Genomic DNA, 15,945 nt, shown 5'->3' on the forward strand with positions numbered 1-15,945 from the left:
GCGGCAAAACTTTATTGCTTACATCTTCAGGAGCAAGAGTGCAAGAGCAAGAGCGCAAGAACACAAGAGCTTTATTGCTTACATCTTCAGGAGCAAGAAGCAAGAGCCAGAGCAAGAGTGCAAGAGAGAGAATGGCGAAACCCTGTCCCCTTTTAGGAGAATTATTCTCCGCCTAGGACGTATTACTCCCTGATTGGCTGCAGCCCATCGGCCGAGTTGTCGTCACGGGGAAGGCAGAGCACATGTAGTGGAAAACTACCCTTGGCACATGCGCAGATTATTTTTTTACCACTTAGAACACAGGATGTCAGCGCCATCTTGCAACAGCGAATGTGAGGGCGGCTTCCTACACTTAAAGTGTCTAATCCCATGTCCTACGGTTTTACCTTCAATTGTGATAGAACTTAAGAGTTATGTGTTATATCTTGAAAACCATGAGTGGGTACTTGAGAAGCCATGGTGCAGGGCTCATGTTCCTGATCAGTCCAGAAACAAAGGACTACAGATGGAACCAGCACAGACTGGAAGGCTGCCCTGGCAGCAATATGGAACTGACTCAGCAATCACTATGTATTCCATAGTCAGAACTTAACATTCAAAACGTTTGCCCTGGGTCAATTTTCTTAGTTGTTACGCCGATAACAAAACATTCCGTGAGCAACAGTGCTGTCGATTACAGGAACTTCTGTGGTCCTAGCCCACAAGGGCAAAGACTCACCATCCAGGCAGAATGTGGAACTGTACAACCTCTAGCTTGTATTGTGGCCTTTTTGCTTTGAAACACTTCTCTTTCTAAGTGTCCATTAATTCTGGACTATTAACTGGTATACTGCCATCAGTTAATGCCAACAGGTACAGAACCATTTGAAAATAAAAACCAATTTTAGGCAATGACGTATAGTCAAGCCTCTCTCCACTTAAGGTATTTTGTAAATACTCCCACATTTTTAAACTGAGCTCGAATTCTAACTACCTATCTGCTACCCACTCCCACCCAAGATTAAGGACTGCTTTGCTAAATATCTTCTAATCGCTCATTCTCAACAGCAAAACACTTTGATTCTACTTACTTATTTACTTTAGTGATGCTAGGGCAAGCCTTGCACTGGCATATGCTCTGTCCCAGATCTACATCCCAGCCCCCATTTTTTTCTTCTGTCTCTGGATCCAGAGTCTCAATATGTAGCTTATGCTGGCTCCCCAATCTGGGCCCTCTTTCCTCACCTAGTTGTTGTGAATACAGGTGTGCAGCACCACACCCAATTCCCCAAATACTTTTTGGGCTAAAATTTAAATTATGCCTATATTCACTAACACTGGACTATATTCCAAAGCTAGCAAGAAAGAAAACCAAGAAACTTACTCTGCTAGCAAGTATCTCCTTTAGGCTCAAGACTTAGCCAGAATAACGCTAAATAAAGCTAATATGTATCCAAATGTATCTGATTAACTTAATTTCACTCCCTCACAGAGAGAATGGCAGGAAGTCCCAGAAAATCCCTTTTCTCCACATGAATCTCCAAGGAATCTTTTGTTTTTCTCTCTGAATAGAAATCAGGCCATCAAAGTTTAGGCTCCATCAGGAGAGAGGGAGAGAGGGAGATAGAGGAAGAAAGAAAGAGAGAGAGAGAGAGAGAGAGAGAGAGAGAGAGAGAGAGAGAGAGAGAGAGAGAATGAGAATAAGGGAAGGGAGAAGGGAAGAAGGGAGAAGGGAGGAGGGAGGAGAGAGGAGAAAGAAGAGAGGAGAGAGAAGACAGAAGAGAGAAGAGAAAGCATAGTATGCCTTGGTTGCCTGGTGAAACAAAAAACATCTATGAGTATTTTAACCTATATGTCTTTGACACTGCAGACCTATTGCATAGGAAGTCTTTCCATCCAGAAAATAAGCATCAGAGAGATAGTCAGCTGTCCTTTCAAAATAGGACAAGAGAAATATACTCTTCTGCATTTTGGCCAGAATAAACCTGATAATATGCAAGGCTTCTCTCTCTTTTAGGGGTGATGATCAGAATGGTCTCAAGCAACTCCAGAATTTTCACACCAAAGCAGAAGGCTTATGAACTCCAGGACCAAAAAGTCCAGCCAAGCAGCTATTGAAGCTAAAACTAAAGGCAGATTCATCAGTGCAGCCAAATCCCCACTGAATCTAATGGAAGAGAAAGCAGGAAAGAGCCTCAAACTCATGGGAATGGAGATAAATATCATAAACGAACTCCAATAGCTCAGGTTCTAACATCAAAATTTATAAATGGGCCACAAGAAACTGAAAAGCTTCTGTAAGACAAAGGGCATAGCCAATAGGACAAATTGGCAAGCTACATATTCGGAAATAATGTTTACCAACTCCCCATCCAATGCACGGCTAATATACAAAATATATAAAGAATTCAAGTAGCTAACCACCATAAGAGCTAAGTACACCATCTAAAAATGGGGTATAGAACTACACACAAAATTCACAATGAATCTTGAATGGCTGAGAGCACTGAAGAAGTCTGCAACGTCCTTAATCTTCAGGGAATAAAACCAAAATGACCCTGAGGTTGGTGTCCAGCAGTATACTTTCTAGTGAAGAATGCCAAGATCAAAAACTTCTGTGAAAACACATGGTCAGAATTTAAAGAAACAGGAACATTCTTCCATTTCTGGTAGGACTGCAAACTGCTATGACAACTATGGAAATCAATATGGAGGTTCCTCAGATATTCCCACATAGATCTACTTGAAGGCCATGTACCAACCTTACTGGTGAATGGCCTGCAACTTTCAGTTTTCACTTGATGGCTTATTACTCAGATTTTCTTATTTATTGAGCTATGACTTTGCTCTTGGTAAGCATTTGGTCTCTCTGATTCTAAAGCAGTTCTTTGTTCTTACACATTTTTTGAGGAACCTCTAGCCACTGGGACTTATTTATACCTTCAAATCCCTCTAAATTGGGGGACTTTTTATACTTGAGGAAGCTGAGTGACAAAAGCAAAGTATGTTGAGGCCTTTGGTGTCCAGTGCAAACGAATCTATGGGAGTCTAGATATGATAATCCTCTAGAACATTCTTTAGGAAAGCAGCAGGAAAACAGCAGTATGCGCTAAGGTACCTGTGTGACCTCACTTACCTTTGCCAGCTTTGTGGGCTTCTCTACTGCTGGCATGAGAACAATTGGAAACTCCTGGAATAGATGTCTCATATCTCATTTTCTTTGTCATTGTTAGTATACTAGTGGGAGTAGGTTTGATGGAAAAATACTCTCAAGAACATTAATAAAACAAGTGCTTCATATGGGCCATCAGGACAAAGTACCAAGTTCAAGGACAGTTCTGCAAGAACTACTCAAAGCCAGCCAAGTGGAGCAAGAAGAAATCCAAGCAGAAGTCATTCATTACCACCACCCTCAGCACCTTTCTCCAGGACAGGGTCACTTAGCTTTGGTAGGAGAAGGGATGACCTGAGATAGTTGCCCCATGTTCCTTCAGAAAAGAAGCGGCCAGCAATATTGGGGAAAGAATATGGGTGTCAGGGGGCAAAAAGCAGAGTGTAAAGTGAATAAGTAAAAATATATTAATACAAAAATATTTAATTATTTAACAAAATGGGACAAAATGTATTGTTCTAGTAATTCTAGTGTGTATTCAATGGAATCACTTTAACACACAGAGAGACTAGATGTTGTAAAGTAGGATGCCTTTTTTATTGACATAAACTATGAACATAGCAAAGATAAATAAAAAAGAAAGACGTGCATCCCAAAGATCCATTATTCTCCTCAAGTCTAAGTGTTTGTGCTCACCTTCACCAGGACTCTAGAGACCTCTGTTCATCCAGGTCTCAGGGCCCATCCAAAATACAGTACTGAACCAGCTCTGGCCAAGTGTTCCTGTGTTGTTGGATGAGCTCTGCCTCAGGTTCCAGAGACACTGGAGGGACAGCCTTGGCCTTCAGGCGGCAGCCATTCCAGGCCCTCTGCCAGTTAATGGAGTCTTCCACAGAGGCCTGTCATTTCAAAAATAGAAGCTTGGGTATTCCAAAGATTGGAATGCCACACTACAGTCATGATGAATTGGTTACATGAGAACATACAAGTTAACAAATGTCTTTATGACTGTTTTACTTATTTGAAAATGAGAAATTAGATCATCTGAGGAGTGGTTGCTAAGAGTAAAATCACTGATTAAAATGAGTGATAGGACTGTACAGAGAATGGAGTTAATTTTCTGGGTCCAGTGCAAATAGCTGGGAGAGTTCAAAACAAAACCAATAGAAACAACATGAATACTAACAAAAACAATTGTTTAAAAACCTTCTGAGTGCTGGGATTAGAGCCATGTAACAACTCTACCCTATTTTTAATGTATTAATAATAAACAAACAAACAAACAAACAAACAAACAGACATCCCTATTCTAGTTCTAGCAGCTGCATCAGAGAGAGCTGTGTGACACTGCATGCTGCTTCCTTTCCCCAGATAGCTCAGGTCTTCTGTCCTATACCAGGTCAGCTCGACCTAAGACAGTGTAGTTGACTTGTTGGTGCCATGGCATGATTCTGCAACAATCCTTTTCTTGGTAAAATTGATCCTGTACAGAGTGAGCCCCTTGTTGTTGGATCCAGGACCTGTTAGGCCAGCAAACACACAAGCTACCCTCAGTGAAAGAGAAAAGGAAAAATGACATTGAAAAAAATATGCGCCGTAATTGGAAGAAAAAGCCCTCAACTTTGAATCTATCACCTATCTCCCCTTGATTTTTTAGCTCTGCATATTGATATTGTGTGGCTCAAGAAGGTAGTGAAATTCAGATGGTTTCGCAAAGAAGACATACATGATTTTTCACTCTTTATCTGTGAGGTTAGCGGGCATTATAGCACAGATTCAGCAGGCCCAGCATAAGAACACAGAAGCCAGAGATGATAATGCCAAGGGACAGCATCCTGAACTTATAGACACATTAAAATTGAGGTTTCATCTCAACTCAGGCCATTGCACTCCCTGCCCTACCTCCTGAGTCTTATTTTTGCTGTGAGTACAGTATCATGGTACAACCAGCAACATCCTTATTGCTCAACTTCTCAATTCCGGAAGACAGATATTGGAGAAGTTATTGCAATGAGGCTACAATGTAGTAATGTAAAGTCAGGGATGACCTTTGCTCTCTGATGCCCACTTAAATTGTCTGGTTGTATTTGAGAACAGGACCATGTGCAAGATAATGTTTTGAAGATGGGACAGCAAGTTTACCATTTATATTTGCCCTGGAGTTGATCCCCTATGTTTCAAAGAAAAGGGAGTTTTCCTTGTAAAAGATAGGATTGTAAATAAGAGATTTTGTGAAACCCATGGATATATATATATATATATATATATATATATATATATATATATATATGGAAAAATGCACACTATAAAGGAATGCACAGTTAGAAAATTTTATCCAGGTTTTATACAATTAAACATATAGAAAAAAGATATTTGCCTCTGTGAGACAGGAAAACCCTGGGAAATTGGAGTGTATGTCACATGAATTGACTCAGATGGCATATTTATTTTTGTGAAACATCTACTACATCCACAGTCCCTAGAGATTTGGGTGCTAACAAAATCTCTTAAGCATGTCAGAGTCCTAACCAACGTTCCCCCTCAAAAGCACATGACATCTAATGAAGCAGTAGAATTCTCCAGCTTTGGAAGGAGAGGTTGCCAAAGGGGATCCCACGGATCCATGAGAGGTTCCAGGAGAGGCACCCCAGAAAAGGACCAAGCTGGGCAGAACTAGTTAGCAGGTAGATCATGGCAGTTGCTAGTGACATCATCAGTAATGCCTTCCTTGGAGAATCTCTTGTATCTAGGATAGAACTAGAATCTTCTGTGTTGTCACCTGTGTTGTGGTGACAGCAACTGCCTGTGTTTCATCCCTTCTGTTTGCTCTGGGTTCACCAGCAGGAATGTTTTCCAGGCTGCTCAGGCTATGTCAGAAAGAGAATGGCGATGAAGGAGAGACAAGACCAAAAAAGAAGGAAGAGGGAATCCTTTCTCATGAAAAAGGAAGAAGGAAATCATTCTGGAGAAGGCACAGTGAGTCCTGGGCAAGGTTGGGGAAATTCTTGGTAGAGGTAGGCTTGAGCTGGGCCTTCCAGGAGTAGGTCTTACAAGCTGAAGCCTTGGACTTTGTCAATGTCAGAAAAAGAGTCAAGAATTTCTGATAATTAGTTTAACAGAGCCAGGAATTGACAAACCTGCAGCTACTTTTCTGGGAGCTATTTAATTTCATTTTGAGTGGCAAAGAATGCCAGGAGTGGGCACTATGAGAATAACAGTGTGTCCTTTCATGGAAGGGAGTTGAAGCACTTCATCTTCCAGATTACTGTAGGTAACTTGAGTCTCTGATGAAAAGAACAGAGAAGGATGCTCCCCTGGTCATGTCATGTGGTGAGGTCTCAGACACTTTGGATTTGAAGACACATGATTAATTAGGGCTTGATAGTGCTAAGCACTATGAACTCCAGGATTTCCCTGCATCACATCTGATATGACCTGACAATGTTCCCCATATCTTTATGTTTGAGGCAGCTTATAGATTTCAGGGCAAGGGGGCCTGTAACAGGGAGTGTGGCATATGTCTGACAATGGTGGTTAGGAAGAGAAACATAGCTTAGCAAACCAGCTAGAAGATAGCTTTTCTGCTCTTTTATGGATTCACCCTGTCTTTACATTTTCTCTCCCTCAGTCTTCTTCTTGGGACTCTGAATGATCTCCCCTGCCACTGGGCCATTAAGTATGCAAATTCATTTGTGTTTATCTATCTGCAGGGTCTGCTAGAAATACTTCAACCCAAAATTCCAACATCACAAATCAGATATCAAATATAAATAAAGTAGAAGAACTGAAATTGCATATAAGGAAGACCAGCAATGAGAGGAAGGAAATGTGTGGAATCCTGAATGTTTACATGTATGAGGATTTAAACTACAGGTAGGAATTATGACCAGTACCCTATTGATTGCATTCTGCCATCTGTTACCCCAATTTCCTTCCATGAATGGAGTGTGTCATCTCCGATCATTCAATTAAGTAGCCTTGACCTGTGTTTAATTGTTGGATAAACAAGGTGCTGTGTGTTTATTATCATCTTCTTTTGTACTTGACCTTGGGGTGCTTGCAATCTGATTGTTGCTGTAAACAGCTGGAAGGACCTGCTCACACTTACTGTCTTTCAGTGTGTGAATGCAATGCCTGCAGGCTATCACGGCTTTACTCTGATATTGTTTATTATATTCTGAGAGATGGCACCTCACAGGATTTATTTGGCATTCTAATTGTGTCTGTGTGTGTGAATGTAGATGTTTGTGTGTTTTGTTCAGGACTGGGGCTCTGGGACCTTTGATGGGGTCTGAGGATTTGTGTGAAGCACAGTTTTCAGGTCCTGATAGTGTTGAGTCCATAGAGGTCCAAAGTGATCACCAGGGAAGTTTGCTCCTGGTGTTTCCTTGGTGTCACACAGGAATCTTCTGGGGGAGGAGGTGTGATAAAGCCTTTCTCCTGTAAATACTAGTTGTGTCCTCTGGGAATTCAAATAACAACAGGAACCAAGGAATGATAATCCCTGCCTTAAAAACAAGAGGAAAGTCATTACAGATATCTACTGGACCCATGCCTGTGGCACAGTGTTGTGGAAAATTGTCATAGAAGTAGTCTATTCCTTCATGCTTGTCCAGGAAGCCCTTGAAGGTCAGCTAGCTCCATTTGGTCCCCTGGTTCTGCTGTCCTCTACCCAGGATAGTAAGTTTAATTAGCACCAAGGGGACCCAGTTTGAATGAGTCAGGATTTGGCATGCACTCGGCTTGTTAGTCCATGACATAACCTGTTGGCACATGATTATTGAATCCTTAATTCAGCAGATTATTTGCTTCTTGGGTCATGTCCTAACACAGGATGAACACTGAATTCAACATCATTAAATCACAACATGAGAAGACAATGTTGGATATGAATAAAATGACCCAGTCCATAATTGGTTCCATGCAGTACTCCAAGGAACTGATAGAAGATAACTATTCCTACAGGTGAGTCAGTGACACAACTGAGACCCCCAGAACTAGGCAAGGAATGCTTCTATCCTTATAGGACTTTGAACAAAAGCAAAGGCTCTGGTTCTATGCTATCTGTTTTTTATCCAGGAACCCTGCCTTGAGGCAAGGATCTTGGATTTGTACCTCTTGGACTCAGTCGTCCTAAGTGTGAAGAGTGTCCAAGACCCTCCAATCTTTATTCTTCCAAATTCAAGATCCTGTACATTGAAAACTTTTCCACTTTGCTGGGAATATCCAGAAACCCTGAACCTTTAGGTTTCTGACCACAGATTAAAATATATAGGATTCCCGACAAAAATGAAAAGAGTGTACACCTTTTGGGTCTTCTACAACTCTCAGAGGGGATAAGCCCTCTCGCTGCTGAAGGTTTTATGGTACCACAGACCTATAATCAACCATGAGGAACTTTTCCTCTTCTGTGATGTATATGGTGCACTCTTGGTGTCAGGGTTTTTAGAATTTTGTTGAGTCCTGTGGAATATGGCTGGTATCTTGATATGACCTGCCTCTGTTTGGTGCTTCTATGTAACTGTGGACTCTTCTGGGGCTGTCTGGGAATCAGGGCCCTTGCAGGGATCATAGGACTTGTAGGAGTGGCAAACCAATGGAATCTGGCTGGGAATCACCAATTTTTCTTTGTGGATCAGCATTAAGGAGGACCACCTCCTCCGTGAGTGCACTCAACTCAACGAAAAAGTAAGGATATTATTGAATGAGAACAGAAAGCTGCTGGTGGAGCAGGCTGGAACGCAAGTGTCCTGTGAGGAAGAAAGAGGTTCTCTGAGGAGGCCAGCAAGAACATCTGTGCCTCAAGTGCGAAGGAACAGCAGGTAGGATGATGTGTATCAGAGACAGATTGCCCTCATGTCTAACCATAAACATAGACAATCCAATATCACAGTCCACCAACTTCTCCAGGCACTCACCTATGTCTCCTCCAAGGGTTTGTTTATGTGATATCTACAGGGCTCTCTGTGGAGGTAGCCTGGTTCAAGAAACTGCATGTTTGGCATGCAAATGTTCCTGCTCTGCTAGAATCACTAAGGGGGATAGGTTGTTTACACATCACAACTCTACATGCCTTAAGTTTGAAGGGTGCTGTGTTGGAGCCCTTGTTGAGAATAGCAAGAGCTTTGAAGGAAGAAGTAAAGGCCTGTAGCTCATTTGCTTTACAGGGATCTTGTGAGATTCTAGGTAGGAAATAGTTTGCAGCGATGACACCTAGTGTAATTGACAAATAAGTGGATTTCATTGCTGTCTTTTGGCGGCTTTTCTATTCCCCCTTTTCCCCCTCTATCTCAAAATGGTCTCTTCAGGCTTCATATATCTTGGTTCACATTGACAGAGCCTGAGTAGCAGCTTGTCAGTCCTATTTTCTTTCAGTGTTGTTGGAGTGGTCTTTCCCGGCCTGAGAGTCTGGTGTTGGCTGGATGACCAGAGATGACAGAAAGGCTTCTCACAGGCTGAGGTTTGGTGTGAGATCTGAGGCTTCATGAAAAAATTTCTTAATATATGGCCCCAATTCTGACCAAGAAGAGTGTACTCTAGTGATTTTGGTTAGATGTTTTTTTTTCCACCCCCTGTGACAGGGATTCTCTGTGCAGCCCTGGCTGTCCTGGAACTCACTCTGTAGATCAGGCTGGCCTCAAACTCATAAATCTGCCTGCCTCTGCCTCCCAAGTGCTGGGATTAAAGGAGTGTGCCACTATGAACCGGCAACTCTAGTGGCTTTTATTCCTATAAATAATCACAGAGTCGTTGGGTCTCCCTTGAAACAACTCCTCTGCATAGTCTGAATTATCTTGGTCCTGAACCATAACAGATACCTCATTGTTTTCTACTCAGTTTTGATTTTATGTGAATAAGTCTGTGTGTGCTTGAGTGTGTGTGTCTGTGTCTGTGACTGTGTGTCTGTGTGTTTCTTTTTGTGTATGCATGGCTTTTCCGACCTGTGTCTCTCTCGGTATGTTGGGAGGCCAGTCAATGTCATCTGAATTGTCCAGTCATTCTCTATATTACTTCTTTGAGCCTTGGTCTCTCAATAAACGTGACATTTACTGTTCTGTTCTGTACAGTAGTCTTTGCATCTTCTGTCCACTATCAGGTAGCACCCCTCTCTTATTTATTTTAACAAATTGATAAACGACACAGCTATTTTAAAAATAAGTGTTAGATTTCTTCACTTTCCCTGCATAGAGTTATCTCCCTGGGCAACTTGGTTTTGTCTTATTGGCTCCACCATGAACATGCACAGAATCCTACCCTGCATAACTCTGCTAACATTGTTTTTGCTAACTATATCGTGGGCATGGCTTTGTTTCAGGTTAGATTCCCCCTCATAGTTGGCACAGTGCTGCATTTTATAAAGGTCACAGCACGTCATTCAACCAGCTTTCTTCTGACTGATATTGAGGAAGATTTAATATCACATGAATTGTAATAGGTTGAAAAGTTCCTGGGTAGTGACCAAAAGTCACTGTCTTCCTCAGATGCTACCAAGGAACCAGTGTAGGTATAGTGAGGGGACCAAGAGAGTCAACATGGGGCTTGCTGTGGGCTTTCCTTAGGAATCTCTTTCTTGGGAATTTGGTATTGTGTTGTCCAGGTTATCTGTGCAGAGCTTGTAACTTCCTTGTAGGACCAGAAAGTATCTGCATGAAAAAAGTTTCTGAAGAGGAGTTAATTACAGATGAGGGCCTCAAAGACTACCTGAGTCTAAGAACCTTACACACGTACACATCAGAGGTCCTAGTAGGTGCTCATGCAACAGGAAATGTGCTGGGCAACAGTAATATTTTCATTGATATGTGTTTGTGTGTCTCTCTGTGTGTATTGTGTCCTGTATATGTTTGTGTTTCTTTTGTCTGGTGTGTGTGTTTGTCTGTGTGTGTTTTGACGACCTTTGCCTGAGCTTGTTTATACTAAGGTTGTGTGTTTGTTTAATACAAGGTAATTTTGTGTTTGTGATATGGGTGCTTTTATATACAAATGTGTGTGTGTGTGTGTTTGTGTGTGTTTGATTGTGCATAAATGCAGCTGTGTGTGTCTCTAGAGGCCAAATTTAATGACAAATGCACTCTGAGGTTTTAGTTTGAACCTATGAAATATCAAATACAGCAGTCCAATTATTCTGCATGCTCACCTAACTCCAAAGAAAAAAAGGACACAAATATTGTTGTAGGGTCAGATTTTTAATAACTCGAGACAAAACAATTGATTCTCATTGAAATCTTTAGGGCAAATGTAAGAGTTATGGTATATGGAGGTAAGGAGGACATTGCTGTATAAAATCCATGTGTTTATGTCCCTTTTCTGCTCTTGGTGAATTGTGAAGGACCACTGGAAGGTCAGGTGGCTCACTGTGTCTTCTAAGCATTCCAGGTTGTTTTCCTCATTGCCTGCCACCATTGCATTTCCTGCTACCTCTGCTCAGTAAAGCTTTGCCTTGTAGTTTGTCTTGGATTTTACTCATTGAGAGATTGAGTTGCTTGGAGCTGAACTTGCATCGATCAGAATTCCCATAGCTGTGGAGCAAACCAGGCCTGTTACAGGAGCCCATTGAGGGTCTTGATAATCTAAAGTACTCACAATATCTTATCTGTGTAGCATTTAGCATGACTGTTCTTCAACATCATTTTCTCAGAGTTAAAATCAGCCTTAGTGGGGGTTGGGAGAAATGAGGACCTTCAGACAGTTCTGGTAGTATAAAATTGGTTATGTCTGTTAGAAGCCATGTTCAGAAATTGGAAAAGAAGTCCACTTTGACCCAGTGCTTCCAGAACAAGGAGGAGTTATCCACAGAGTTGAGGGCGTTCAGGGTTGTAGTGGTCGTCAGAGCAGCCCTGAAGGAGAAGCTATCCTGATGTCCATCTGCTGAAGGATGAAAAGGCCCTGTGTGGTGCAGCCCTTCCATGAACTCAGTGTGCGATAATCCATGCAAGCTTTTGTCCTTCAAATTGTCAGCCTTATCCTACTCAAAATAGCTCTGACACAGTCACATTCTAGGGAGAAAAATGTTCCTTTGCATCCTGGTTGTAGACAGTTCCTATTACTCTGGGCTCATACCTTTGGACACCAAGTCAGTCAGGTGATGGAAAAGGGAGATCCTATTGGAAGAAACTGTTTACTTTGGGACAAGTCTCAAACAGTGAGCAACAACAAGAGACTGGTCCATCACCAACATGTGACCCTAGGCTGGGAAACAAACCTATTCTACACAGCCTTGGGAACTTGCTGAGCCAGATTGGATAACAGGACAAGAACCCTGAAATTCAGACTGGTATATGAGTGGAAAGCATATCACTGATTGAGCTGCCTATATGCTATGCCCACTAAGTACCTTTCCCATTCAAGATTTGTTTTTATGCCTCCAAAGTGTCCTGGGAGATTTTTATATTTGTATTAACCGGGAAACTAAACAGGTCACTGCAGTACAATATGCTTGTATTGCATAAATACAAATATTATGTGCGTTTGAGGGTGTAACCTACAATAGTCACAGGGGTGTTTTTCTGTTTCTTCATGACCATCACTTTTAAGGTTCAGTGCCAGGCCTTTTGAATATTTTTATTTAGCAAAGTTTTGCAGATACTGCGACCTATGAAGTACCCATGGGTTTTGTGTTGTATGGTGTCTCTGGTTATTTGAAGATAGAGGGATTGACAAGAGGAACCCTGTGAGGTTCCTGCACTGGAGCAATAATCATAGCCTTCACTTCAGTTCAGGGCACACTCGCACCTCATAAGGAATCCACATGGTTTCTAGGTTGCTTACATCTCTCTTGAACTCATATTCAGACATTGCTACAATGTTATTGCTAAGTAAAATATACCTGCACAATTGGGGAAATGTGGTGTTTTTTAGAACTCCAGTATAATGTGTAGCTGATAGTTCTGATTCTAGCAGTCTTTAAAAGGTGAGAAATATTTCCAAGCTCAGGTGTTCTATGACACTTGGAATGCACGGTATGATCTCAGCTGAAAGGTATGTTGGTTTCACCAGCTGAATAGAGCTCTTCTGGGAAGGACAGCTGAATTGACAAATGCTTACCAGGCCTTTTCTTTTCTAGCTTCCCTAAGTGTGAAACAGTCCAGCAGAAACTGGAACATGGCACAGACCATGACATGATCTCGCTCAAAGAGAAGTGCTGGTGGAAGAGGACTGGGTGTGCACAGGAAATACACCACTGTTGCCTCTCATCCCTAATAACCATGGCTGTAATGGGCTGTATGCTCCTCCTTTATTTTGGTTTCTTGGGTATGAACAGGCCTTAATTTCATCTAGCCTCTGGCCCAGGAAGAGTGCACATTTAAAGGGACTCAGAGAAATGCTGAGACACATCAAGAGCTGCTGGGTATCCAGGAAGATTCTGAGAGTTTAAATTTATCTTTTCCTGATGGGTCATCATCAATAATTACATGGAGATCAGTCAACAAAATTGTAAAAACTTGGATCCAAGTCTACAACATGTGTTCTGCTTTGACTTGGGAGGCCATATCCTTCAGACCCACACTCCAAAAGGAGAGTGTTGCTTAAATTTCTCCTGCAAAGTTTGTTACCTCCAGGAACTGCATTTCTACTAAGTTGCCAAGGACAGCCACAGGCTGTAAGTCTGTGCTACAAAATGAGCAGACTAAGAATTTTGCTTTGCACCATTTTTGTGGTTTGATTTTGGTTTGAATTTTGATTAGTTTAGTTACTTGGTTTTTCTTGTTTTCATTTGAAGTTTTGTTATTTATTGGTTGTTTATTTGTTCTTGTAATTAATTTGATATTTTGGTAAGGCTAAACAGAGTACATACTGACTGTCAGCTTTCAGTTACAATTGAGTACATTGTATTTATTCTTAGGACAAACACAATGATCTCCAACTCTTTACTCTTAAGATCCCTGTTATTTCAGTTGTGATCATGAAATCCCACAGATATCAGACCCAGATGGATCTCTGCATTCTTCATGGGACCTGGGCTCCATAGTTATTCACAGCCAGACTGGACTACAACGTCCATCATACATTCAGTGTGGAGAGTGTGTCCAACTCTCTGGATAGGAACTTAATGTTGGAAAACTTACCCATGCTGCATCCTTGTTGTCAAATATTTATCTACTGTGAAAATCCTGTGGATGATGGTGTTGAACACATTAATGTCAAATACATCAGTATTTCTGTAATAGATCTCATTAAATCAAAGCATAGTCTAAGGGAATAAAAAGTTCTCAGACAACACAGCAGTGTATGCTTCTGCTTTCCTTCAAATATACAATCACTGGTAACTGCAAGTAGAGATAATAAATTCCACAATCTTTTTGGGGACAGGTTTCTCTGCGGGTCCTTCAAAGTTTATTTTATTACTTTATGATTCACCTGTGTCTGCCAAAAGACATCATTCAAAAACGATGAAGATTGTAATTAGGTATCATCCTATAAAGTCCTAACAAATGCCTTTATATTTGATATTTTCCTTACATACATTTCAAATGTTAAACCCTTTCCTTGTTTCCCCTCTGAAGATCCCCTTTTTCCTACCCCCCAACCCCTGCTTCCCAACCTACCCACTCCCTCTTCCTGGCCCTGGCATTCCCCTCTAATGTGGCATAGAACCTTCACAGGACCAAGGATCTCCTCCCAGTGATGACCAACCAGGCCTTCCTCTACGACATATTTAGCTAGATCCATGAGTTTTACCATGTGTTTTCTTTGGTTGGTGGGTTAGTCCCAGGGATCTCTGGAGGTACTGGTTAGTTCATATTGTTGTTACTTCTATGGGGCTGCAAACCCTTCAGCTCCATATGTCTTTTCTCTAGCTCCTTCCCTGGGGACCCTGTGCTCTGACCAATAGATGGCTGAGAGCATCTACCTCTGTATTGGTCAGGCACTGGCAGAGCCTCTCAGTAGACAGCTATATCAGGCTTCTGTCAGCAATTTCTTGTTGGCCTCTGTAGTAGTGTCTGTTTTTTATGGTTGTTTATGCAATGGATCCCCTGGTGAAGCAGTCTCTGCATGGTCATTCTTTCAGTCTCTGCTTCACATTCTGTTCCTGTCACTCCTTCCATGGGTATTTTGTTCCCCATTCTAAGAAGGATCAAAGTATCCTCACTTGGTCTTCATTTTTCTTGATTTTTATATGCTTTGCGACTTAATCTTGTGTACTCTTAGATTCTGGGCTAATATCCCCTCATCAGCAAGTACATATTATATGTGTTCTTTTGTGGTTGGATTACCTTACTCAGGATGATATCCTACACATCCATCCATTTGTGTAAGAACTTCATGAATTCATTCTTTTAATAGCTGAGTAGCTCTTCATTGTTTAAATGTATTATAATTTCTGTATCCATTCCTCTTTTGACTGACGTCTTGGTTCTTTCCAGCTACTGGCTATCATAATTAAGGCTGCTATAAACATAATGGAGGAGGTGCAGATTCAAGGAATTTATATACTACATAGCCTATAAATCAATGTTGTTACTTGACTTGCAAGGGACACAGCAAGTCAGACTCATCTTTCATTTGGGGACAATAAAACTTGAGAGTAACTTTCAGGATTTGTCAAGGGTAAGACAAGCTCAAGTAGAGGACGAAAAGGGGAAGGTAGCTGTTATCAGTCTGCAATCAGAGGACCCCCTAGAAAGGTTGTTATTAGTTAAGTGCTATATGCCTTTACAAATCCTAGTGTAAGGGGTCACATTAATCCTGCAATTGAAAACATTACCAAACCAGGAATGTGCTATGCTGAGCACTCACAGAGACTTATGAGGAGCTGTCTTAGGCTCCTTTTACAGCAGGTAAAAATGACAAAGAGACCAAATATCCTAACTCCACAAGATGATAAAGCTGACAACTGTTGATTGCACTGAGTATCA

General features: G+C 41.5%; 1 pseudogene; it reads left to right on the forward strand.

Annotated features, from left to right (window-relative positions):
• The first annotated feature begins 5,937 nt into the window (after positions 1–5,937).
• Positions 5,938–11,960, forward strand: Gm3138 (annotated as a pseudogene).
• Positions 11,961–15,945: the final 3,985 nt, after the last annotated feature.

The sequence above is a fragment of the Mus musculus genome, chromosome 14 (assembly GCF_000001635.26).
Source record: "Mus musculus strain C57BL/6J chromosome 14, GRCm38.p6 C57BL/6J".
NCBI lineage: Eukaryota > Metazoa > Chordata > Mammalia > Rodentia > Muridae > Mus > Mus musculus.